Genomic DNA, 22,079 nt, shown 5'->3' with positions numbered 1-22,079 from the left:
GCTTCTATAAGAGATGCTCCTTCAGTCTCAGCCTTTAAATCTCGGCTGAAGACTCACTACTTCAGTTTAGCATATCCTGACTAGAGCTGCTGATTAACTGTACAGACTGCATCTCTGTTGTTAGTCATTAGTACTAAAACATAAGTAACATGATTGTTATAATTTGTTACTAACCCTCACCTATTCTGTTTCTCTTCTCGGTACTCAAATGTGGCAATTGGTGCCACGGCCCAACCTACCAAGTTGTTTGCCTGCCTGTGGTAAAGTCATTCCTGATGGAGGATCACAGGAATCATGGGAAAAAGGGGTCCTTTCATTGGATTGGCTGGCCTGAGCAACGTTTCAGTTGTGGAATGGCCAAATGGGGAGGCAGCTTGATGGATGAGGTCTCCAGGACTCTAAAAATATCCAAATCTTATTATGTGATATCATCTACTGTTAAATTCTGCTCCGTACTTCTAAAATTTTTATTATTATGCTGTATTAAGGATTTGTTCTGTTCTGTGTATTGTATTGTATTGACCCCCTTCTTTTGACACCCACTGCACCAACCTACCTGGAAAGGGGTCTCTTTGAATTGCCTTTCCCAAGGTTTATTCCATTTTCCCTACAAGGTTTTTTGGGAGTTTTTCCTTGTCTTCTCAGAGAGTCAAGGCTGGGGGGCTGTCAAGAGGCAGGGCCTGTTAAAGCCCATTGCGGCACTTTCTGTGTAATTTTGGGCTATACAAAAATAAACTGTATTGTATTGTATTGTATATATAGAGAGATAAATGTGTCACTGGGCTCCATTATCCAATCCCGCAGGTTCTATTATCAGTGATCTATGCCATTGACACACAGCTGTACCTGTCGTTCCCTTTGGAGGACAATACAGTATATGCTAGAGTCTCTTCATGTCTTTTCTGATATCTTAACCTTAATAAAAGACCACCATCTACAGCTCAACCTGGCAAAAACCAGGCTTCTTGTGATGCCGGCCAACTGGTCTGTTCAGCTCCCCATCTCTATACATCTTGGCTCAGTCGCTAACACCTGCCAAGTCAGTACGCAACCTGGGGGTGGTGATTGATGAGCAGATACCTTTTTCTGTCCACATTTCTTCTGTTTCTCGCTCATGCAAGTTCCCACCTTACAACATCTGACAGATTATGCAGCACAACTTCTGGCCCAGGCTTTAGTCTTGTCACCTCTGAACTACTGCAACTCACTTCTGGCAGGAATACCCAAATGTGCTATCAAGCCGCTGTAGATTGATCAAATTTCAGTAGCCCGTCTTGTATTTAACCAGCCGAATTGGGCACATGTCACTCCTCTCTTTCGAACACTACATTGGCTCCCTGCGGCAGCACATATTAAGTTCAAATCGCTGATGCTTATCTACAGAGTAGTCAGTGGGTCAAGACACCAGTGAGGTGCTCTGCTCCTTCTCATCCACTCAGGTCTGCCAGTGAACACCATCTGGTGATGGCACCTCTGCATGGTATCAAGTTTCAATCCAGACTCTTTTCCCGTGTAGTTCCTAGTTGGTGGAAGAAGCTGCCCATCTTCATCTGAATTGCTGATTCCCTCAATGTATTCAGGAAGCAAATGAAACCCCACCCTTCTGCAAATATCTAATTGATAGAAAAAAATAAACCTTTTCACTGAGATATTTTATATTGTTGGTTAATTTCTTGTTAAAGTTTAATTGATTTACTATTTGTTAATCTATGACTGTAAATGTATTAGCTATTATAACTTTTTTTCCCTGTCCTACTACACTTGTTGAACAAACAGGCCCCAGCCTAATGCTACTCGATTATGTTTACCTCTTTTGTAAGTCACTTTAGATAAAAGAGCCTGCCAAGCAAATAAATGTAAATGTAAACAATAGAACAGTAATTGGAAACCCAGCTCAAGTGCTCACCTTTGCAGTAACACACTAAAATACTTACTTTCAGCTCCTGTTTCTTGCTTTCGAACCTGGACTCCCTTCTTTTTTACTTGTTTTTCTTGCTGCTCTGTTTTCATCATGCTGCTGACCTGTGGCAGCTTTAAAATTTCTCCTCGGTTGATTTCTTTTGAAATTACTTATGGGTCATTAGTTGCCCTTTTGCTCTATAGGTCCCTGTGGCTGTTTTCAATGACCCATACTCTTCAGTCCTTAATGGCCTTTAAAAGAGCCAAGTCTGATCAGAAGCTGTCTAGTTATTTTTCCTTTGAAATGGGCAGCATTGCTTCCTCTGTTCCAGTTTCTGACCACTTGATATCGCTGAGCAGCCAGGAGGTGCTGTGGTTTCCTACCAGACCTCCTTGATGTCTCTCACATTCTCAGAACTTGTTAATTTAGCGTTAAAGTGGACAGAGGATATCCTGGCAGCACTGCAAACAATGCAGAAACCAACTCTAGACAGGCCACCAGCCCATTGCTGGTCCTACTCACTCCCCCTCATGTACAGCCAATTCAAAATCAGCAATTGGCACATATAGTATGTCTTTCACATTAACAACCCTCCTCCTCCTTCTTAATTACTTATTTCCTCCTTGGCTTTACCCTCCGCTTCTCTCAGGTGAGCTTTGCTCGACTACACTGCAGCTCCTTTTTAACCTGTAGCCAGGTTTACTTCTGGTGCAACAACATTGCCAACATGAACCACTTTTTGGTCAGGCAGAACTTTCCCTAGTACAGGAGAGTGTCCTTCTGTCAGCTCCCCTTTGCAGCACCTAGACACACCCAACAGGGAAGGATATCTGGACTACAGTTCCCATACAGCACCGCGGGTACACAAAAGCAGGGCTGTCTTAACGTATGGGCATGGTGGGCAGTTGCCAAGGGACCCCATGAGTATAGGGGTCCCATACATGCAGGTCCTATGTATGTTGTGACTTGCTGTGTGGTTGTGTAGGTAGGGGCCCAAGTTCACTGCTTTGCCCGGGGGCCTATAGTGCTGTTAAGACGGCCCTCCACAAGAGGCAAACTTCTGCAGAGGGATGCTGCCACCCAGTGTACAGGGGGAACACATGTCGCCAGGAGGCCTTCTCCCACTGTTTTTCTCTTCTAAAAGCCATCTGGCTGGCTAAGGACCCACCATTCATCCTGATCAGGACACCAGCCTGACCCTGCTTTCTATGACAATGTATATTGTAAAGAGGAGATAAAGTGGCAAATAAAAAACTTGGGGTTGGGGGTCTGAAAATGGCAAAGAAAAAAATAATTACTAATAAGAATTAGTAAAATTTATTGAAATTTAAAAAAATTCAACAAAGGGCCAGGAATACAAAGGACTCCCAGTTTATTGCTCATTGGCAAAGAATGACGGCCTTCTGTACTTCTTGTGCTCAGACAAGGATGACATGCTGTTCCCTGTCGATACTTTTAAGGGCTGCAGAGAGGAAGGATTTGATATGGGAGGCCATTTGGAGGAGGGTATAATGGTTCTTCTAATGGATTTTCACATACTTGGCTTAAGCTTAATTTTAAACTATTGGAATAAGTTACCAGGAAAAAAAAACATTTTAACATTTCATTACACTTGCTTGGAAAATGTTTTTTACCATGTGTGGCCTGCAATGGGTGCACTAGCTCCCCAAACCCGACACAAGCAGCTGCAGATGCCAGTTCAGCAACAAATACATGGGCTTATTTCCATTGTGGGAAACGCTTTCTCTCTTGTTTCACAGCGGCACCAAAGCAGAGTACAGCAAAGCAGCAGCAACAATAAAGCACATAGCAACTCTTTTCTTTCCCTGGCTTCCTCTCTCTTGTTTTCTCTGCTTCCGCCTCCACTCCTCCTCCAGCACACTTTGTCTTCTCCCTCCCAACTCTGGCACTTGGAGCAGTGGCAACTGGGTCCTGTTATTCTGTACCCGGGAGTACTTCCAGTGGCCCTTTAGCATGGTCCAAAAGCACTTTCGAGTGAGGTGAAAGCCCAACGAGGTAGTGTTCTGCAACACCCAGTAGCAGCACCCAAGGAACCCAACAGGGCTGTGCCGAATTCCAACTCCCATGGAGCACTGTGGGAATCCATGGTGCTTTAGCAACCCGGTCTGCCATCTAGCACTCCAGTGGAGGTAAAGCCCTGTACATATTTCTCTCCCAGAGTCCTTCCATAAAAAAGGCCCCAGCCAGCAAAGGGCTCTGGCCGTCCACCACACAAGTAAATAAGATGGATCTTGATGTTGAGTAGGTGCCTGTTGAGTATGAGTACATTTCTGGGTAATATAGAGAGTTTTGCTCTGTTGGAATTAATGCATATGTAATTGATAACTGTGCTGCTGTGCAGAGAAAAAAATGTGAGAAAGTCACAAAGCTTAAGTGTGCTGCAGTTTAAATGAATATTAAACACAGCCTAAAGAGACATGATGGGAATGGGTAGCCTTGTCTGCACGGAGTGTACTTGAATATACCAGACTCATTTCTAGGGAATTCTTTGGGTCAAAGAAATGTGAGGGTGTTTGTGCATCTGCTAAATTAGATTTTGTAAGCTTTTTTTGACTGCAGGCCCCAGATGTTTATTTTCACTGAGTTTGTTTTTTGTTTGTTAGCTTAATCAAGACATGTATTATTTTTTACTTATTCTCTTAATATTTAAGAGCTTTGAGAATGTGTGACCCATCAGGAATTCAAGATCAGATTAGTTCTCACATGTATAGAATACAGAGACAATTTTACTTTTATTTATGTTTCACCAACATGTTACTACTCTCCATCATCACCAAGCATGATTAGTCAAGCATGGTGCTTAACTGAAAAACTATGCATTCTGTATGCACTTTACAAAAACAGCTGAATTCAAAGGTAACACATTTTCATACACAGTTTTATAGATGGTGCGATTGGCTGGGACTGGGACTGGGACTGGGAAAGATTGCCAAGGGATTAATGGATTAAGAACTTTCAGTAACACAAAGTAAAGTCTGTATATATCTGTTTTTAGTATGAGAATACCTATTGTCACACACATGTGAGTAGGAAGGAGCTGTATGGACCAAGGGAAGATAATTCCATGCCAGGCCAGAGGGTGGCGGGGTGCACTAAACATTTTTCTGTGGTCTCTGTAGTCCAAACACAGGAAAACCTGCCTGATTCAACCTTGATGACATCAGTTCCGGTTCTGGCACCCAGAAGAACGTCACTTCCAGTTCTGGTGCACTGAAGAACATCACTTCTGGTTCTGGCATTTAAAGCCACCACGTTTTCACTAAAACCATCAGTTCAGTTGTGGACTCCAACCAACGCACATCAGTGCCATTTACATACCCTTTTGCAGCCAGGGATATTATACGGCTGGCTGCCCCAAACATTTTTGAGTGTGTCAAGTCTGTTTATTTCACACTGTGTACATTTTGAATTTACTTTGGTTCAAAAATCCGAACTTATTTCGTATTTAATTTTAACAGTGTTGTGTTTTAAATAAGTGTGCAATGCCACTACATTATCGAAGCATTGTAAATCTGACTACTGACTATTCAGTGTTTGCAAGTTCTCCTTGTGTCAGAGTAAATCTCACAAGTATACCATACCATTTCCTGAGTAGTGTCATGGTGGGTCTATTGCAGCAAGCATAGGGCACAAGAAGAAAACAATTCACTGGGCTGGGTGTCAGCCCATCGCATGGCAAACAGACTGTCAAATGGGTTCATTCAGCTTCACCTAATCCCCATGCCTTTGGCCTGTGGGAGGAAACACATGCAGACACAGGACAAAGATGCAAAGTTCACTCAGAGGACCAGGGATGTGAATGCTGGTCTCCTAACTGCGAGGGAGCAGTGCTACCACTGAGCTACCACACCACCTTTCTCACAAGCATGTGTGTGATAACTGGAGGCCCTGAACTAACCCAGTATGGGTCAGTGTCGGCGTGCTCTGCCATGGACTAGGACTCTGCCAGGATTGTTCCAATTTACACTCCAAGCCACCAGGGTGGGTAAGAACAATGAATGGATATAGCATATGATGAAAGTGTGCTTTATAATTCTGATTTGATTTATATTTAACACGATGGCATTATAACACAGAAAACGACCTTCAGTAAACTACAATAGATTTTAAATTTATAAATCACCTCACAACAGTTAAATATGCGGTTGTAAGCCCTGCTGAGTAAAATAAAGCATCACCGTCCTCAGAGAAACACACTGACAAATTGTGTTTTGTACAAAACAGATGACAAGTAACCAATGAGACTACAGTATTTGTATTGTTTGCATCTTATAATTATTATCACTATTTGGCAAGTAGAAAAGCTGTTTTATTTTCTAGATTAGGTTCTGGAAAGTCAGTCCTGGAGGGAAAAAATCTAATTTAATTTTGTGACTTCTTAAGTGTTTTCTTTCTGCCACATCATGTCATTCTAATATCGCAGATTTTTTTTCTTTGTAAAGATATCATCCAAAAGATTTATAGCTTTGGAAATGGAGAAATAATTCACAGTCATTGACTTTTTTCTTCAATTTTACTTTTAATTACTTTATTAAACTGGTCTTTGGACTGGACTGGCCTGACAACAAATTGGCACTGTGCAAGAAGTACTGAAGCAGACAGTACTTGCCAAGGAGACTCTAGTCTTTTGAAGTGTACAGCAAGTTCTACCTGTCCACAGTAACCAGCATGGTGTTCTATGCGGTGGTCTCCTGGGAAAGCAACCTGAGCACAAAAGAAGCAGAATTCCTGAACAAAAGGCTGATAAATCACAGAGAGAACCCTGGACATAATGGAAGCTGTTGTGGAAAAGAGGATGGTGGCAAAATTGAATGTCATCATGAAAAATCCCCTCAATCCCCTCCAGGAGGCGCTCTTTAGCAGTTATTATAGCCACAGACTCATTCCATCAGGGTGCGCTAAGAAACACCTCTGGGATCTTTTCTGACCGCTGCTATCATGCATTCCAATGCTTCCACTCGGATACACTTAAATATTTAATTTATTTTTTTATTTAATTATGTATCAATTGATTGGTTGTATTATTTGTCCTGTGAGTCTGTATCTTTGTTTTATATGTTTCTGCTACTGTATGCATCTGAATCTCTCCTTTGGATTAATGAAATAACAACAACAACATTTATTTATATAGCACATTTTCATACAAAAAAATGTAGCTCAAAGTATAGAAAAATAAAAGACACAGTAAGAAAATAAAATAAGTCAACATTAATTAACATAGAATAAGTAAGGTCCGATTGCCAGGGTGAACAGAAAAAACAAAAAAAAAAAAACTCCAGACGGCTGGAGAAAAAAAAAATAAAATCTGTAGGGATTCCAGGCTATGAGACCGCCCAGTCCCCTCTGGGCAATCTACCTAACATAAATGAAACAGTCCTCTTTGGATTTAGAGATCTCACGGAAGGATTTGATGATGATGATGGTCACGTAGACTTCCGGCTTTCAGTCCATCAATGTTGGAGCATCATGATGCTTTGAGTAGATGGTGGTGGCGCAGGCTGCCACCACAAAGAAACTGGAAAAAGAAACAGAAAAGAGAGTAGGGGTTAGTACGGATTTTAGAGCCACTATGAATAGTTATTATGATGAATTGAACATGCAGAGTATCCGGATTAAGTTAAAGTGAAGTTATGAGAAGGCCATGTTAAAGTAATGTGTTTTCAGCAGTTTTTTAAAGTGCTCTACTGTATCAGCCTGGCGAATTCCTATTGGCAGGCTATTCCAGATTTTAGGTGCATAGCAGCAGAAGGCCGCCTCACCACTTCTTTTAAATTTAGCTTTAGGAATTGTAAGGAGACACTCATTTGAGGATCTGAGGTTACGATTTGGAATATAATGTGTCAGGCATTCCGATATATAAAATGGAGCGAGATTATTTAGGGCTTTATGCTTTTAATGTATCTAATCTAATCTAATCTAATCTAATCTAATCTAATCTAATCTCATCTAATCTCATCTAATCTAACCTAATCTGCTTTTATTTAATCCAATCTAACCTAATCTAATATTATTTTATTTTAACTAATAAAATCTAATCTAATCTAAATCCGACAATTCACAATGCATACACACGTGTAAAAGAAACAAATTAGATGGAGAACTGCTGCTTCCTTTGCCATTTGCATTTTACTGCTAGTAAGAAGCAATTGAAACAATGAACACACCGGTTTAAAACTAAAAAAAAACTAACATAAGCAATAAAAAGTCTTAACAAGCAAGACAACTAAAATTACACAATAAGTGCTTCACCTGCAGAAATGATTCTGACTTTTTGTTGGAGCAAAAACCTGCTGCTACTGTGACCCTCCTTGATGGACATGGCAGAACCCTGTTGTTGTATATGGTTATAAAAGTTTAATTATATTCTGTACATATTCTCTCATACAGTGCCAGTTTCCGCAATGAAATCTGAGGTTTCTGCAGGTGCTTTTTTTAACCGTACTGCAAGGTAACTTGTTTCATGAATGGCATTTTGCAATTTGTCCAAAGTAGTGAAAATAGAGAATTTGGAAATAAGTTGGAGAGTCAGATTAAGACAATTCTGGGAAAGCGGATTAGCCCTAATTGTTTGCTTAATTTCCTCCATTTAATTATCTAGTCATTGTGCATTTTTAAAATGATACATTATTTTAAATTCTGGATTTTTGGTTAAATTAAATCCACTTTTTACGCAGGTCTGACTTTTGCCATCTTTGTCCTGATTTAAGATGGTACACACACATGAATTGCACCACCAAAATTCTTTACACAACGCTGTCCTCTTTTTTTCACTGTCAGTTGTTTTTGGGTGAACATTTGAGCATTAAAAGAAACTTTGATGAGAACAGGCCATTCTTCCCAACAAGCTTGTCTAACCTATAAAATTAGATTGTCCAAAATAACATGAAGTTGCGATTTGTAGGTCCCTAAGGTCCTACTCTCCATCACAGTTCTTGGTAATTTATTCCATGTGTGTAAGGTTCTGACCTTCTGACATTTGTGAAAAATCTGTCCAGAATAAGTTTCAAATTTTGCCCCTGTGTTCTTGCTGCATCATTTATAAATGTTTTATAAATTTATAGATAGATAGATAGATAGATAGATAGATAGATAGATAGATAGATAGATAGATAGATAGATAGATAGATAGATAGATACTTTATTAATCCCAAGGGGAAATTCACAGAAGTAACAACGGGGATCCAGTGCACTAATTCCATTCATAATTGTAAACACTTCAGCCAGCCCCCCTCTTAATCTCCACTTACTTAAACTATAATATCCTCATAGCTCATACCTCTTTGTTCTGGAATCAACCTAGCCGCTCTACTTTGGACCTTCTTCAGCTCTCTTATGTTTTTTTAGTAACATGGAGACCAGAACCGGACACACAGTACACCTGGCTAAGCCTCACTAGTGTTTTATATAACTTAAGTATAGCTTTTCTTGGCTTATACTCCACACCTCATGCTTTATAACCCAACATCCTGTTAGGTTTCCTGATCACTTCTGTCCACCCTCTGGATGTCAATAATGATGAGTGAGTGTTACCATTTGGTTGCCTTTAAGTGGAGTAAAATAAAGGAGACACGGGGAAAGCTGAATGCTTCAGCTACAGGTGTGAATCAAATAGCTCACCATATGTGAATGACCCAGGAAGGAGAGTGGGCAACCTCCTCACATAGAGAGAAGGGTTCTTTAGAGATCTGGATTGCGTTGCACCGGCTGCTTGCTGTGTTCTCATGTTGTTTCCAGTCTCAGTATTTACCATATATACTCATGTATAAGTCGGATCTTGAAGCCCGAAAAATCGATCATAAAATCAGACCCTGACTTATATGCCCGTTCAAAAAAAATACGACACTTAATTTTTTTTTTTTTACATCTTCTTGCTTCCTCCTATCTCGCACTAGTATCTCGGACACGTCAAATTTTGTTGAAGCAGTGCAGTTACCAATTTCTTTCGCCACTTCAATGACTTTTAATTTAAAACCAGCTTCATATTTTCTTCTGATCGAATGCTTCATCGTAGATAAGGGATGCTCTTAGGATAAAGGTGTATGAGGGTGTGAGATACAAAAAACACAAAACAGCGCAAACGTCGCTTTGGAATAGTTTGGGTATTACTGTGTGGTCATGTAGGCACAATACATAGAAAAAAAAGGCAGTGTGCTCCGTGGTTACTCTCTCAGGAGGGCGTTAGTGTATCATAATCTCTTGGATCAATAGCGTGAGTTTTCCGCATTCGACTTACATGACTGACATTATAAAATACAGGAAATTATACGGTAAAATCAAGCCCTGACTTATCCGTGGGAGAACTTAAACGCGAGTATATAGAGTTCTGAAAATGCAGTAAATGGGGAGTCTTGGATGGCTTTCCTGAATTCTTACTTCTTACAGTCTGCTCTTTAGTTTACATTTCAAATGTACACTAAAACAACAGAATGGTACAGTGATGGTTTTTGTGCGATTTATTTGGTCATATGAACTCCGAGTGCTACTGACTTATTTGGCCAGCTGAACCTAGACCTCTAATTATATTTATTTATTTATTAATGTATTTTTATTACCTGCCAAGCAGTTATAAATACCAGGAAATGTCTTGAATAAATTGTTGAATCTCTAGCAATTCCTGGGGACTCCTGCTATGTTATGTAAAAGTCACAAATGGGGAGCCCTTTAATACAAATATGAGGTTATGATGGACGAGGTCCAACAGTGCTGTTCTTTAACCCAGTGGTTCTAGGGGGGTGCGAAGTAACAAAAAGAGGGGCACAAAGATGTGAAAAAAAGAAAACAAGAATCAAAAATATGAAAAAAAAATCTGTTGAAGCCAAAACAAATTAACTTAAACTACATACTGATACTAGAACAATAAATATAGAGTTAGATAAATGTCGATAAAAGTTAAGTAGGTATAATAAAATATGCATCTACTGTACATTTCAAAAAATGTTAGGGGGGCATGATTAAAACTGTTATGAAAACTCGGGTTGCGAATACTTACAGGTTGAGAAACGCTGGCTTTAACCTCAACCAACTGGCTGCTTGTTTTTGTATTGTACAGAAAACAAGAGAGCTCAGCTGTGTAGAACGGGGTCCAGGATGGTGCCAGCTTGATAGGTAGGGTTACTTTCCATTTTTTAAATGTTCATATAGCACTCACGCATCACCCCATTCAAGCTTTTAGAGAAGGTAAGTTTAAAATGGCCAATTATACTGATGGAAGAAAGAAGTGCACTGTTTATTATTGGGCTGAAATTTCAACCTTCATTGCTAAAATAAAAATGAGCAAATGGCAATAATAGAAAAACAAAGCAGTACAACTACAAAAACAGGAAAATATTACCAACTGTGACCATTAACGACAGTCCTTGAATATTATGTGTCACGGCGTCCTGCAGCTACCACCGTTTGACATCCATAGAACTTGGAGCCAATGATTCTCTGAATCTGCAGCTGTGGAGATTTATTCAGTTCTTGCAGGAGGACATGACAAATTTATGGGTCATTGACATGGCATAAAGTCACATCTCCAGATGTTGTGATCCAAAGCATCCCGATGTTCTTGGCAAGGCAGACCACGGCAGTACCTGCACACCAGCATTCCTCTGGCGAATTGTGACCTCAGCAGCTGTGTGGCCTGGAATTGTCCTGATGCTGGGTCAGGGTGTGCAGGAGGAGGGAGCAGAGGGTCTCTGATAGGTTTTCATTGTTCTAAGCAGCATGGAGTTCATCCCTCACTGTTCTGTCACTGTGGGTATCTTTATCAGACTAGCATATTGCATAGTTTAAGTAGACTATAAAAATATTTGAATGAGATATGGGGGATAATTTACCTCTTAAATAGCCTACTCTCCTAAATTTTTGAACATTTTTTTATTCCTATCTATCCATCATAGGACACATTATGAAATATAAGTGAAAGAACAGACAAATTAGCATTTGAATCAGGATAAGTGTGGAGGACGCATTGATGTTCCTACTGTATTCAAAGGAGAAAGGCACCTTGATGACAATCCTGTTTTTGAATCACATTTGCCATTAGTACAAACAAGTCTTATCAGCTTGAGAAGAACACACACACACAATTAAGTCCTTTCTATTATAATGCATTGGATAATAGTAGGGATGTACCAATAACATTTTTGACAATGATACTGAATACTTAATGAACACTGCAGGCAAAAATCTGTAGCTTTATTCAAAATAAAATAATGATGCTATAGCTTAAGAATAAATATATGAGAATAATACAATTTTATTAACTAAGCTATAGTGAATGAACTGCAAGTTTTAATTTTTTTTTGTTCAAGAAAAGGTAACACTTGAAAACACAGCCTCTCACATAAATGGCAGTCTTGGATCTTTGTGTGCACACAATAACCTAATCAGAGAAAAAATGTTCTGGCATTTTATGCTACTGTTAGATTTACCCTGTGTAAGAGACGGCCGGCAACTTAAACCAGCTGGGATGCCGCTGAGATAGAAGGATGGGGAAAAGCAGCTTCCCTGGAGTGCAGCAGTGCCCTGGATTCCCGCAGGGCATCCTGGGACTTGGAGTTTAGTTTCTCAGCCCTGCTGGGTACCTCAAATGCTGCCAGGAGATGCTGCAGGGGGACCTGGGGAGTCATGCTTTCCCCATAGCCTGGAAGTACTATTGAATCATGGGGATGGAAATCCAGAAGTACTTCCGGGCTGAAGAAAACTCATGTGGACGGAAGAACAAAAGCACTTCTGGATCGAGGACTATTTAAAGGACCGCTAAAGACCCAGCAGGTGAGCCAGAGACGGGTGGAGGTGGACAAAGCTTGCTGAGAGGTGTGGAGGAGAAAGAAAAGAATATTGTGCATGTTTGTTTAATTGTTAATTTAATTGTCTATTGGTAGCTGTGGTGCTTGAAGGGCACTGTTCTTGATAAGAAAGAATTAAAAATAATTCTCAGTGGTTTTACCCTGTGTCCTGCATGTCTGTCTGTTGAGTTTAAAGGGGCAACAGTGAATCCTATCGTTCACACCTGACAAAAATGTGTTTTCTCATTGTCAAGTAGCGACAACTACATGTGAGTGTTGGATATGCACAGACCTTGAGGCCCGTGCCTGTATTTATCAAGCGTCTGAGAATTACTCCTAGGAATTGCACTGAAAGTCTGACTAAGGTAAAAAATTATCCTACCCTAGAGTAGGACATGCCCTACACTTATGTTTGAGAATCAATCAATCAATCAATCAATCAACATTTATTTATATAGCACATATTCATACAAAAAAATGTAGCTCAAAGTGCTTTACAAAATGAATAGAAAAATAGAAGACACAATAAAAAATAAACATAAGTCAATATTATTTAACATAGAATAAGTAAGGTCCGATGGCCAGGGTGGACAGAAAAAACAAAAAAAAAACTCCAAAAGCTGGAGAAAAAAATAAAATCTGTGAAGTTCCAGATCACGAGACCGCCCAGTCCCCTCTGGGCAATCTACCTAACATAAGTCAAACAGTCCTCTTTGTATTTAGGGTTTTCATGGAAGGACCTGATGATGATGGTCACGTAGACTTCTGGCTTTCAGTCCATCAATGTTGGTGCATCATGATGCTTTGATTAGGTGGTGGTGGCACAGGCCACCACCACAAAGAAACCGGAAAAAGAAACAGAAGAGAGAGTTGGGGTCAGTACGGATTTTAGAGCCACCATGAATAGTTATTATGATGAATTGAACATACAGAGTATCAGTATTAAGTTAAAGTGAAGTTAGGAGAAAGCCATGTTCAAGTAATGTGTTTTCAGCAGTTTTTTAAAGTGCTCCACTGTATTTGCCTGGTGAATTCCTATTGGCAGGCTATTCCAGATTTTAGGTGCATAACAGCAGAAGGCCGCCTCATTCAGAATGAATGATGTTACGATTTTATGGCACCCTGAACCAGAAGATGGTGCTCATGAAGGCGTTTTGTAGGTTCCTTGTAAATCATGATGATGTTCTGCAGTTTTCTGATACTAACATTAAGTCCAGGTTTATACTTCACACTATGTGATGTATGCTGCTGCAACACAAAAACTGTACTGTATATACTTGTGCGCATACTTTATGTAAATCTGGAAGATTCCACCAGGTGGCAGTGTGAAATATCATCATGGTGAGAAAACATTTGGCTTCACTGTGTTGTAAATTGCCCAAAACATCCATTCAATTCATGGGTCACCTTGCTACAGTATCTCTGAAAAGGATGGATCTTTAATGATTACATCCATCCATCAATGAAAGCACCCATTTAATCATCAGGCACAAATCAGAAATAAAAAATGGACAGGGCATCAGCTCATCGCAAGGTGAATACAAGCACACACACATAGAGTAGAGCCATTTAGTATCACCAAATCCCCAAACCTGCATGTCTTTGTAAAGAAACTGGAGCACACTGTGGAAACCCACCAGGAAAATATGCAAACTCCAGGCAAGAAACACCAGGGATGTGACTCCCTGCAGCGAGTTACCACTTCACCACTGTGTCACCCCACATGTGTAATTATTAAGAGTATTCATTATTAAAATGAAGTTAACAATTTATCTGTAAAATGTAACATGAAAATGGTGTCAAGTATAAATGTAAGGAGTCTAGATGAACAGAGAGCTGGAATATCATAAATTCTGTGTGGCAATCGCTGCCTGCCGCTATTGTCAGTGCAGGAGGAAGCCCCAGAAGCACATAGGGTCAGTTTTAAGTTACTTTCTACTTACTAGAGGTTAAAGTGGAAATTTCAGGATGAAAGTCTAAATTTCCACTTTAACCTTGTAGTGAGAAGTCAAGCAAAATGACAGCTTTTATTTGCTAACTAAAAAGTTTGCAATAAAATATGCAAGCTTTCGAGGCAACTCAGGCCCCTTCTTCAGGCAAGATGTAATACATCAATTCTTCTTTGCCATCCTCTTCCTCTGTATACTCTTCTCCATTCCACCACCAGTTTTCCTTATCCTCCCTCCTCTGTCCAGATGTCATACCAAGCACACTTCTAGCTGTCATCCTTATTAATTCTGCTATAGTTGCCCAGTTAACTGACAACTCTTCACTGCCACCCAGTGTCTGTCTTACCTCCTCCATGAACTCAACCTTACAGTCTTCCTTTTTCATCTTTCACCATTTGAACCTTGGCTCTTTCCTCACTCTCTTCCACCTCTCAATATCCATTGTCATGCTACACTCCACCATCCTATGCTGTCTAACTACAGTTTCCCCTACCACCACTTTGAAGTCTCCAATTTCCTTCAGATTGACCCTTCTGCATAGGATATAATCCACCTCTGCACATCTTCCTCCACTCCTGTACCCTATGTTCCTCCCTCTACTTAAAATACATATTCACCACTGCCATGTCCATCCTTTTCTCAAAATCCATCATTTGACCTTCTCCATTCCTCTCCTTAACACCATACCTACCCATCCCCTCCTTGTCTCCTCTGTTCCCTTCACCAGCATGTTCATTGAAATCCACTCCAATCACCACTTTCTCTCCCTTGGGTACACAGTCCATCACTTCATCCAACTCACTCCAGAAATCTTTCTGATCCATCGTGCACCCAGCTTGCGGGGCATATACTCTAACAACATTCACCATCACACCTTCTTTTTTTTTTGGCTTCACAATCCAATCTGTCCGACACTCTTTTCACCTCCAAAACACTCTTGACATACTGTTCCTTCAGGGTGACCTCTATCCTATTTCTCCTTCCATCCACATCATGGTAGAATGATTTGAACCCACCTCTGATACACCTGGCCTCATTCCCCTTCTATCTGGTCTCTTGTACGCACAATATAACAGCCTTGCTTCTCTCCATCATATCAGCTAACTCTCTCCCCTTACCAGAGACCTTATCCACCCTCCAACATTCAAAATTCCTACCCTCACTTCCACTCTCTTTGCCTTCCTTTTCTCTACTATCTCTGGACATGCAATCCCCCTTTTCTTCTCCTTCTTCGGCCAACAGTAGTCTAATTTCTACCAGCACCCTTTGGGCTAACACTACTGGTGGCAACTGTTGTTAACCTGGGCCTTGACCGATATGGTATGGAAATTTGTATTATTGACCACATAGTAATCTGGCAACATTTTATACCAGATGCCCTGCCTGTGTAACTCTCCTCATTTATCAAGGTTTGGGACAGGCCCAAAGAAACATTCTGGTTTGTGCATCCCTTGTGGCTAGCTTACTTTAAGAATATTCACAATAATTATTCAATTGTTTTATAGTCACTGTAGTTCTTAATCCACTAAGGAAGGCCCCAATCTGTTTCCAGCTGGCTTCAATCAGTCAAATTTATTTATAAAGCACATTTAAAACAGCAAACAGCTGCACCAATGTGCTGTACAAACTAAAACAAATATAAAACAGAGACATAAAAACAATAAATACAATTCTACTAACAAAGACAATACAATTTGGTCTCAAAACCGAAAGCTTAAAGAACATAATGATTTCCAAGCCAAACAAAAGCAAGTACATTATTCTCCTTGCCCAAAAATGTCTGTAAATGGAATTTAAATATTGGGACCATTGAAGCAGTTCTGACAAATGAAGGTAACTCATTCCAGCGTTTTAGAGCAGCCACTAAAAAAGCTCATTCCCCTTTCCTTATGAGGCAAGATTGTGGCACTGATAAGAGAAATTGGGATCTGAGTGATCTAGTGGAAGAATATTGGATAAGAAGACCTACAATGTACAGAAGAGCCAGATTATTTAAAAACAAATAGGAAGCCTGTGAACCTGTTAACAATGTGACAGCTACATTTTAAACCAGAAGAAGAAGGGATAGAAATGTGTGACTAACTCCAAATTAGAGATTCACAATAATCCAAATTATTGGCGACAAAAGCATGGATCAGAGTCTACAAGTCTTTGGCGAATAAGAAGGCCTTGATTTTTGGCTGTGTTTCTGAGATGATAGAAACCACCCTTGACTACTGTAAATTTACATTCTGCTAAGTTTTGACCAAGAAACTTTTCCGTGAATGTGCATTACACTGTGACAACAGGTGTACGATAAGGAAAGAAGTTTTTATTTTTCTTACAAAAATGAGACTTTTTAAAATAAAGTAAGTAGACATAAGAGCTACAGACAACCCTAGATGAACATTTAAACAGGAAGAGTATGTGCCAGCAGAGACTGGTAAGAAATCCAGAGATGAAATAGTAGTTTTAAGCCATTTTCATCAAAGGTTATGGGGAAGTTCTAGCAATGAACTCCAGCCAGGGACTTACAGATGCACTACTTACTTGACAGTGTACATAATTTTCTTAACATTTTTGAATCATCAAAACATTTCTTTACTTTGCTCTCAATATATTATATGAAATAGGAAATAATTATACCATTTGTGGCTTGCACTATGAAAGGTGCTATATGAGACATCAATAGTCTGCAACTCCTGCCTCCTGACTTTACAATAACAAAATGTTTTAAAAAGTTACATAATATCCTGAATGGCAAGCAAATGGAAACACATCTGGGCAATTCAGTCTTGGGCTGCCACTGTGGCTGCAGGTTTTTATTCAAATCAGTTACACAAATCAAAGGGCCAGGCTTGTATTTGATCTAATAGTTAAAATGGATACATTTTTTCATTCTGTTATTTTGCACTTAGAATAGTGTATGATATTTACATTTAGAGGAAATTCAGAAATTTGTATTTTTTGCCATAGGCTCAAGAATTTATTTTTTTTTACTGTATTCTTTCAAATTCACTTCTTAAATGGGCTTTGCTCCCTTAATTATCTACTTGGCCGGTGCCCAGGGCTGGCCCTATCAGTAAGGGAGGCCATTTCTGATAACCTTAAGTTACAAGTCACACTGGCTGAGATTGAAGGGTATTTGCAGACAACAGCTGCTGCTCAGGTACTTGACCATGTACAGCTTTACATGAGACTGGCAAAAAGGAAGCCACTGTTACAAAATGGGTAACACTTTAGTTTAGGTACTGTAAAAATGTGTCTATTACTTTTTGGCTTCTTTTGGTTTTAATGAGACTTACAAATAATCAGTTGAGAGTTTATTCATCTCTGCAATGTAGCCTACTAAAATAACTTAATTTTGGAATGGTCAGAAATGTCTTAAGTAAGACATGTTTCTCTTCATATCGCATACTTCAAAATATGGCCTGTGAATTCTTCATATTCATATGTAATTTTACCAGCATATCAAATGCTGTACTTCACAGAGATGAATAACCATCTAACTGATGCTTTGTATATGTCATTTACATCAAAAGTCTTTGTTAAGGTGTTGATGTATAACAGTAAACTCGTAATAGATGCATTTTTATAGTACCTAAACTAAAGTGTTACTGTAAAATGCACATAACATCTCAGCTAGAGTTTGCCAGGAGGTACAGTACATGGCAGATTTTGAAGTCAGCTGGATAAATCTTCTATGGTCTGATGAGTCCAAAATTGAGTTTTTTAGCCATTAGCCTAAAAGCCATCTTTGAACACTGCATAATTCAATACAATTTATTTTTATATAGCCCAAAATCACACAAGAAGTGCAACAATGGGCTTTAACAGGCCCAGCCTTGACAGTCCCCCAGCCTTGACTCTCTAAGAAGACAAGGAAAAACTCCCAAAAAAAAAACCTTTGTAGGGAAAAAATGGAAGAAACCTTAAAAGGCAGTTCAAAGAGAGACCCCTTTCAAGGTAGGTTGGGCGTGCAGTGGGTGTCAAAAAGAAGGGGGTCAATAACAACAACAACATTTATTTATATAGCACATTTTCATACAAATAATGTAGCTCAAAGTGCTTTACATGATGAAGAAAAGAGAAATAAAAGACAAAGTAAGAATTAGAATAAGACAATACTAATTAACTTAGAATAAGAGTAAGGTCCAATGGCCAGGGAGGAGAGAAAAAACAAAAAAAAACTCCAGACGGCTGGAGAAAAAAATAAAATCTGCAGGGGTTCCAGGCCACGAGACCGCCTAGCCCCCTTTGTGCATTCTACCTGACATAAATGATCAGTCCTCATTGTATTCAGGGTTCTCATGGAAGGACTTGGTGATGACGGTCACGTGGATTTCTGGCCTTTAATCCATCGATGTAGGGACATCACGGTGCTTTGATTAGGTGGTGGTGGCACAGGTCTCCACCACAGAACACCGGAAAAAGAACAGAAGAGAGAGTAGGGGTTAATACGGATTTTGGAGCCACCATGAATAGTCATGATAATTAATTGAATATGCAGAGCATCAGGATTAAATTAAAATGAAGCTATGAGAAAGCCATGTTAAAGTAATGTGTTTTCAGCAGTTTTTTAAAGTGCGCCACCATATCAGCCTGGCAAATTCCTATTGGCAGGCTATTCCAGATTTTAGGCGCATAACAGCAGAAGGCTACCTCACCACTTCTTTAAAGTTTAGCTCTTGGAAGTCTAAGCAGACACTCATTTGAAGATCTAAGGTTACGATTTGGAATACAAGATGTCAGACACTCCGATATATAAGATGGAGCGAGATTATTTAAGGCTTTATAAACCATAAGCAGAATTTTAAAGTCAATCCTGAATGACACAGGTAACCAGTGTAGTGACATCAAAACTGGAGAAATGTGCTCGGATTTTCTTTTCCTAGTTAGGATTCTAGCAGTTGCATTCTGCACTCGTTGCAATCAATTTATGACTTTTTTGGGTAGTCCTAAGAGGAGTGTGTTATAGTAATCTAGACGACTAAAAACAAAAGCGTGAACTAATAGTGCAATAGAAATATTACAAGTACAGAGCAGAATTCAACAGTAGATGATATCACATAATGCGATTTATTCAGAGTCCTGGAGACCTCGGCCATTAAGCTGCCTCCCCCAATTGGCCATTCCACATCTGGGTCAGTGCTGGGCCAGCCAATCCGATGAAAACACCTCTCTACCCCATGATTCCTGCGATCCTCTATCAGAGATGACTTTGCCTTAGGTGGGCAAAACAACTTGGCAGGTGGACAGTAGCACCAAGTGCCAAATTTGAGTACAGAGAAAACAAACAGAATAGGTCGGGGTTTGTAACAAATTATAACTCTCCTATTACTTATGTTTTAGTGCTAATGACCAACAACAAAGATGCAGAATGCACAGTTAATCAGCAGCTCAAGTCAGGGTATGCTAAACAGAAGTAGTGAGTCTTCAGCCGGGATTTAAAGGCTGAGACTGAAGGAGCATCTCTTATATAGCAGGCAGACCATTCCACAGTTTAGGGGCCCTGTAACTAAAAGCTCGACCTCCCACTGTTATTTTATGAATCCTTGGAATCATAACCACACCAGCATCTTGAGATCTTAATGTGCCCTCTGGTTTGTAAGTCACGATAAGTTTAGACAAGTACTTCTCTGGACCTTGGCCATTTAAGGCTTTATATACTCCTTGCGAAGCATGGTGGAGTCAGCAACATGTCATGGAGATGCTTCTCTGCAGCAGATCCTGGAAGGCTTGTGAGCTGTACTGGTTTTAGACTTGTTGAGGCCTTAAGCTAAAAAAAGCTTGATAAAAATTGTGCACTATAAGGATTTTCCCCTTGGAGTAATCAAAATGATCAAAGAGTTTAGGGGTTATTTAGGGGGATACACTTTTGGGATGTTGAATGCGGATCAAATAGTTCTCTTGTCTCCTTCATGGTAATCAATGTAATTGAAGGGAGAAGGTGATGTGGTCTCCTTTGGATGGTTGAACACAAGTGAATAGCAACATTTTCACGTAATCAGTGTGATCAAGGCGGTGAGGTTGGATGCCTAATCCATAGCTTGGTTAATCCCTGACTTAAAAGGGCTTCTTGGTATTTGTAAACTTTCTATTATCCATTTCTAACATTTTCCATGACAGGCTGAGCAGTTCGGAGACCCCTGGTGGCAGTGGGGCCCTATGCAGTTGTTAAGTTCGCTTATGCCTTGGGATGGCTCTGCTTGTGAATGGAGCAAAGTACAGGTAAATCCTGCATGAAAACCTGATGCCATCTGTTGGAATCTTATGCCTTGGAAGGAGATTTGGTTTCTAGAAAGACAACAACCCCACTAATGAAGCCAAAAATACCGAGAAATTGCTTCAAGACAACAATGTGAATGTCCTGGAGTGGCCTGGCTGAGTCCATATCTCACTAAAATTGAGAATCTGTGGATGGACTTTGAAAAGGCTGCACACTCACAATCACCAGTAGCACTTGATGGAGCTGGACAAGATCTGCACAGAAGAATGGGGAAAGAGTGCGGTGTCCACATGTGCAAAGCTAATATAGACCCGTGCACACAGACTCAAGGCTGTCATGGCTGCCAAAGGTGCTTCTACTAAATACGGACTTGAAAAGGGTGACAACTTATGTGAATCAATTATTGTGTGTTTTATATTTGTAATTAATTCAGACCACACTCTTCAGAGATCTCTTTTCACTTTGAAATTAAAGAGCTATCAATCAAAAAATGTCAAATTAAATCCATCGTGATTCAATGTCCTATAACAATAAAATATTAAAATTTCCAAGGGGTTGAATATTTTCATTTGTGCTGTATGAAGTGAATGCTTTTTCTCCATGTGGACGTACATGGTTGAGCCCTGACAACTGTAGTGGGTTTCCTTTTCTTTTTTGTTTTTGTGTTCTGGTGGTCCTTCACCCTGTCCTTCATCCTCTTCAATTTATTTCTACACCTGATTTCTTGGTGATCCTCCTCAGATAATATGCTGGTCTTTCACACTATAGTTCAGCATTGTGCTTTGTGTGTTTACAGCAACAAATTCCATTCCCTTCATTTAGGTGAGCTTTGCCATTAACATTTTATTCATTTACAATGGAGCCTTAAATATACTCCTAGTTTTCAGTTTTATTGTAGTTTTACTTCTTTATTAAATGTGTCCCATCTTTTCATTTTCATGAAAATAAGTATACGGCCATTATACGTTTATTGCAGAACACATGTCAGATTATTTTAATGACATGTATTTATAGCATTATGCAAATCACCTTTTAAGCACCAACATATCAGGTCATAAAATGCTTGTTATAAAACAGAGCTTGATTGATAGTAACTTGGATCGGTTTTAATGCTGATCAAAATGTAACTGCATAATGTGTTAACAAGGTTATTAGTTCAGCTCAGGTAATTATTGGAGAGCTAGGCACATTCTTAAAATTTGACTTCTATTTATATCATGCAATTA

This window comes from Polypterus senegalus, chromosome 2 (assembly GCF_016835505.1).
Source record: "Polypterus senegalus isolate Bchr_013 chromosome 2, ASM1683550v1, whole genome shotgun sequence".
In the NCBI taxonomy this organism is placed as follows: Eukaryota; Metazoa; Chordata; class Cladistia; order Polypteriformes; family Polypteridae; genus Polypterus; species Polypterus senegalus.
The sequence above is the reverse complement of the archived record's forward strand: the minus strand, read 5'-3'. Positions refer to the sequence as shown.